At 53.4% G+C, this 5,928-nt stretch overlaps 1 protein-coding gene across 1 annotated transcript in view; it reads left to right on the top strand.

Annotated features, from left to right (window-relative positions):
* The first annotated feature begins 2,544 nt into the window (after positions 1-2,544).
* The window catches only part of CUEDC2 (CUE domain containing 2), an 8,201-nt gene continuing 4,817 nt past the window's right edge, over positions 2,545-5,928 (top strand). The window contains exon 1 of the mRNA XM_008569710.1: positions 2,545-2,616. The gene's annotated coding sequence lies outside the window, so the exon portion shown is untranslated. The remainder of the gene's footprint in view (positions 2,617-5,928) is intronic.

Genomic DNA, 5,928 nt, shown 5'->3' with positions numbered 1-5,928 from the left:
CCCCCCTGCATCACCCCCACCCCCCCATTATCCAAAGCATCCCTTTCCTCACCGTGGCCTCTGACTGGGTCCCTCCAACCTCTTGAGACCAGCCCACAGGGATCTTTCTCTGTTCTTGATACCTGGAAAACCTGCACTTTATGCCAAATTCAAGCCCAATTCCTCATTCTGAGGCAGGATGGTGGGGAATTGATGTGCGGGGGAAGCTTCAGCATAGGCTTCTAGCTTTTCCCATCGGCGGAGACCCAGGCACCCAAATGCCAGCTGCAAAATTTGAGGGAGTGTGGGGGAGGAGATATCATTCTATCTCCTTTTACCTCTTGTGGCTTCAAGCAGCACCCAAATGGCAGGTAGAGTCTGTTTTCATCTTGGGGAGGGAGAGACTGAGACCTGAAGGGACAGAAAATCAGCGGCTTATGGTCTGACCAGCTGTGGAATTCTGAGCAGGGCAGGGGCCTGCTTACAGTTTGTGTGTGTCCTGTGTCTGTGGTCATCCCTTTCCTCAGCCCATCTCTGTCCTCAGGTCCCAGAATCTGACCCCTGTTGCACAGAATTGGGACTCCCCAGAGTCTGAGTTGGGAATGGAGGGAGTGACTCCCCCTAAGAGGTCTTTCCATCATCCTTCCCTGAAAGTTCAGGAAGTTCTTTTTGATATCTGGCTATACCCAGCTGCCATCCAAGAAATAGAGGGGGGTAGGGGTGGGGGGTGGGGGCAGATGGAGGGCATGGTGTCAGGAATGGCCGCAGGGGTCTTGGGCCAGAACTAGGGGCAGCTCTTCTGAGGAAACCCGTAAGTTCTGGGAATGGCGAGTGGTAAAGAGAGAAGAGTCATCAGTATTGTGCAATGAACAGGGGGAAGGAGGAAAGGGGACCAGGGGAGGGGAGGGATGGCCTAGTCTCTGGAGCGCTGGCAGAGGCCTGGAGCTGATGGGGCTGCCCATCACCCCCTTTCCAGGAGCCTGCCTGGCCAGAGTTCAAAGTGGCTGTCATCCCACCCCTCATTAACCCCAGCAGCGCCAGGTTGGCAGCAGCAGTGTTTTATGGGAGAAGCCATGCCAAATGTACCCCTCCCATCCCCGCCTCTCGCCCTCCTCCCCAGCAACCAACATCTTGCTCTCTCTGAGGCCTGAGGACCTTGGTAGGGAAAATGGAGCCTGTGGTAAGGGACAGAGGTGGAAGAGGGAACACTAATCCCTTTTTTCTCCATATCTTGGCATTGTCTCAGTCCCGAGGAGACAGGAGAGGAGAGGATGGGACTTTCCCCTTTGGATTGTAAGCTCCCAGAGGGCAGGGACAGCTTTAGGGTCCCAGCACCTTACAAGGGGACTAGCACTGAAAGGGGGCTCATCCCTGCTGATGAGCAGGGACAAACTAGTTATCCTTGAAGGGGACTCTTTCCCTCATGACCCACTTTGGGGTTCCTGGAAGGGACAACTGTGGGCTTCCCCACAGGGCAGCACTGGGAAGCTGAGGCAGCAGGAACAAAAAGAGGAAGCTGAGGGGCTGGCCCGTGGCTCACTCGGTAGAGTGTGGTGCTGCTAACACCAAGGCCACGGGTTCAGATCCTATATAGGGATGGCCGGTTTGCTCACTGGCTGAGCGTGGTGCTGACAACACCAAGCCAAGGGTTGAGATCCCCTTACCGGTCATCTTTTAAAAAAAAAAAAAAGAGGAAGCTGAGGTCTTGCTGGGCCCTGGAGTTCGGCTGTCCTGTCCTAGATGAGCAGCTGTCAACATGAGCATGAAGGCACTGTGGGTGAGTATGTTCTGCAGACTGTCCTGGATCTGGGTTCAGGTCGATCCTTACCCTGGCACCTGCTGCTTCCCTCCACCTCCACCCCCCCCCCCCCTACTAAAACCAAGCTCCACCGTCCAGAGACCCAGACTGGTAACCCACACTAATCTTTTTTGGGGGTGGGGGGGATCCGAACCCTTAGACCTCGGCGTTATAAACCACGCTCTAACCGACTGAGCTAAGCGGCCAGCCCTCCACGCTAACCTCGAGAGACATCGCAGTTAAGAGAATGCAAAGGGGTCAGACAGGGTGGGAGGAGTTAGCAACTGAGTTGACTGGATGACAGGGCTTGACCCTGGACTGACCACTGGGATTTGGGGGAGAGCACCAGGTTTGGGAATGGGGGCCACCAGACCCAACCTCGGAGCCACCGGGTCTGTGGAAGGGCGGGAGAGACACGGAGGAGAGAGGGAGAAAGCTATAGGATTCAGGGGCGGAGACTCCGGGATCGAGGAAATAAGGCGAATAAGAAGACACTAAGTGTGGTCAAAGGTTCTGGACACCTGGCAGATAAGAAGGAACACCGCGAGGATACAGTCCTACCCACTGCGACTCCATCCATTAGTGGGATCTCCACGCCTAACTCCTCCCTATCCTCCATAAAAATGGCCGCCGCGGGGGCCGGTCAAAGGCCCTGGGACATTTGAGAATTAGGACAGAAGCCCCGCCCCACTGTGGGCAAGTTGCCCTTCTCAAAAATGGCCACCGCGGAGCCTCTGGAAGGGAACCGCTCTGGGCCCCGCCTTTGATCTCGTTGGTGGGACTGGGGGATGAGAGTTGCACCGCGCTGGACAAGTCGCCGGCGGCGCCCGACGGAGCAGGTGATTTCCCCTCCAGCCCCCGGCCCAGGGCTAGGAGAGTCGCGGAGAGCGTTGATTCAGGGTACCTGTCTTGTGTGTTCCCCCACAGTACCCCCTTCGGGGCCCGCCGGACCCCCATCTCTGATTCTCGCCGTGGCCTGTATCAAGGCACATTTAGTTTGCTCAGGCCTTCCTCATCGTGTGCCCCCCAAGGCTGCAACCGCATCCTGTGCCCTCGGGCCCACTATTCTGGACGCTTATGGGTACCCCGCTAGCGGGTTAAGGGAGCTCCTGCTTCAGGGGTCCGCCATGATCGTGGCCCTACTTCCTGTGCTCCCCCTCCCCCCGTTTATGCTCCTGCCTGACTTTGGATACCGGGATCCCTTGATCCCCTCAATGTCCTTGGTGCCTATAAGGCCTGTCTTGGGGATCAGAGGGAAATTATATCCTCTGGGGCTTGCGTTATGGGTCTACGGCTCCAGCAGCAGGGCTTCGTAGGGGCTGGAGAAGTGAAGACCTCTGTGCTAGACCCCTTGTTGCCTCTCTGAGTTCGCCAGGACTCCTGCCACACTGGTTCCCAGGATTCCACCTCCCACATGGCTTGCTCCTCCTCCACTTTGAGTACCCCCCAACCCCAAGGGAGCAGCATGCTACTTCTTACCACAGTCTCACTTAAATTTGTTTGGAGGATCTCTGTCGAGCATGTGGAGGATTCAAGCCTCTGTCAGCCCTTGGGAAGCTCTCAGGCTAGGGGGGGGGGCAGTAGTGAGGATGGGGCAGTCAGGACTGGCTGCAGAGAAAAAGTGAGTCCTGCAGACTGAGATGTGGGGAAGAAGAGGGAAAGATGTTCTAAGCTGAGAGAATGGTGTGAGCAAAATTCTGAAGTAAGCAAGATGGCCAGCCAGAAAATAGGAAACCAGTGTGGTAGACCAAATCTTCTTGAACTGGGGGGGGGGGGGGGGCAGTAGTGAGGATGGGGCAGTCAGGACTGGCTGCAGAGAAAAAGTGAGTCCTGCAGACTGAGATGTGGGGAAGAAGAGGGAAAGATGTTCTAAGCTGAGAGAATGGTGTGAGCAAAATTCTGAAGTAAGCAAGATGGCCAGCCAGAAAATAGGAAACCAGTGTGGTAGACCAAATCTTCTTGAACTCAGAGACTGTGGGGAGTAGAAATATTAGGAGGAGCTCCTGAGCAGGAAGGACATGCTGAGGAAGGCTGGTGGCATTGGGAAGGGTGAAAAAGAAGTGGCAAGCTTTGAAGGCTGGGTGAAATTTGGGAAGCCTGAGAACAGGATGAGGGAGAATGTTCTCTCAGGAGACAAGCTAAAGCAAAACTCAGAGGAGGAAGACTTATTTGGGAACAGGGAAGAGTTTCTCAGTAAAAACTTGCTAACCCCAGACCTTGGTTAGAAACCCAGAAGTATCAGACAAATCCCTGAGAAGCTTTCTCCTTAGAAACTGGGCTTTCATGGAACAGCCATGGGCCTTGGTCCCAGCAGAGGTTGCCAGGCAACTGATAACAGCCAGGATTTGAGGGTGATGTAACCCAGGGTCAGTGTAGGTCTCTGGAGGGGGCTGCCCTCTTGGGACAGCTGCATGATGGGATCTGGTACGCCTGGGTTGAATGCTTCCTTTCCTCCCCAGGGCCATGGCAAGGGTTCTGGAGCAGGAGGCAGAGGCATTCCCCTGGTAGGCTGGAGCTTCTCAGTCCTGCTTTCCAAAGTGACTCCTCTGCTATTCCAGCAACTCTATGTTACCACTCAGGGGACCAGGCAACTGTGAACATAGATGCTAGCCCTGTCCCAGCCCACTTGGAAGTCTTTATATCCCTTCCCCCCCAACCCCAGAGTAGCTCCTAAATAGACACTGAACTAGATGACCTGGATTTAAATTTTGACTACTACAGTCAAGCTAGGTGACTGGGCAAGTCATTAAACCCACTGAGCTTCAGTTTCTTTACCTGTAAAGTGGGGAATAACTGTTTATTGAGTGCCTACTTCATGGGAAATACTGAGTATACATTGGTGAATAAGTTAGGTGTGTAGTCCCTGCCTTCATAAAACAACTGGAAGAAACATTAAACATTGACCAAATGATTAGTTCATTATAGCTGTGAAAGATGCTAAGTAAGGAAAAGTACAGTCTGCAACAAGGGTATAAGATGTGGGGGCCAAACGAGTTCTATAGTTCCAGGGGCAACATTCCTTGAGGAAGGAAATTTTAACCTTAGACCCAAAAGATAAGGAGTTAGAAAGTGAAGGTGGAAGGATGTGCAGGCAGAGGAAAGTTTGTGCTAAGGCCTTTGCCATGAAAGAGCTTGAGTGTTGGCAAACTGAAAGAAAGCCGGGGGATGGCGGGGGGGAGTGATCCAGGGAGGGTGTGGTGCATGATAAGGCTGGAGAGATATAGGCTGGAGTAAGGCCCTGAATTAAGGGTCATGAAAAGATTCTGCACTTATTGAAAGGGTAGTGGGAAAGCATCGGAAGGTTTTAAGAAGAAGACATGATTTTTTTTGTAAAGGTCACATAGCTATGGTGTGGAGAATAGGTGGCTGGGGGAAAGATGGTAGTGGGGAGAATGGTTAGGAAGCTCATGGTAGGCAAGAGATGGAGCAGAGTGGGAGTAGGGCTGGAGGGAAGGAGATGTGTTGAGATAATGGTCAGGGCCTGGTGACTGATTGGTTGAAGGAAAGCAAGGGGTAGGTTGGTGTCAAGGATAATTCCCAGGTACAGCTGGGTACCTGGACATGTATTTACTGAGGATGGCCTTGGCAGAATAAAAAGTTGGGAGAATGTCAGTTGGGAACTTTTTAAGCTTGAGATGTCAGGAGGACGTCCACATAGCAGTGTCCAGGAGGTAGTGTGTAGCTCAGAGGAGGAGACTGAACTAGACGATTGGACATTTGGGAATTGGTGGCATAAGATCTTCCAGAAAGAGAGAGAGCTCAAAGTGAGGAGAGGAGCAGCACCTTTGAGCCTAAGGAACGCCCACATTTGGAGGGTGGCAGAGGAGAATGAGGCAGAAAAGGAGCCTGGGAAGAAATAGCCAGAGAGGTAGAAGGAAACCAGGAGAGTATGTGTCAGAAACCAAAGGTGGTGCTGCTGAAAGGGCACATATTAGGTGAAACCATAAGAAACTGCTTTTTTTTTTTTTTCCTTTTTGTCTTTTTTCGTGTCTGGCAACGGATCGCAACCCTCAGTGTCGCGCCCGTACCGGACCGGGACCGGCAACGGGATCGCAACCCTCAGTGTTGCGTCCGCACCTCGCTCAGCCAGTGAGTGGGAACCGGTCTGTATGTGGGATCCGAACCCTCGGCGGGGGGGGGGCCCCCCCCCC

This window comes from Galeopterus variegatus, unplaced genomic scaffold (assembly GCF_000696425.1).
Source record: "Galeopterus variegatus unplaced genomic scaffold, G_variegatus-3.0.2 Scaffold525, whole genome shotgun sequence".
Taxonomy (NCBI): Eukaryota; Metazoa; Chordata; class Mammalia; order Dermoptera; family Cynocephalidae; genus Galeopterus; species Galeopterus variegatus.
Note: the sequence above shows the minus strand (reverse complement) of the source record. Positions and strands in the feature narration are given on the sequence as shown.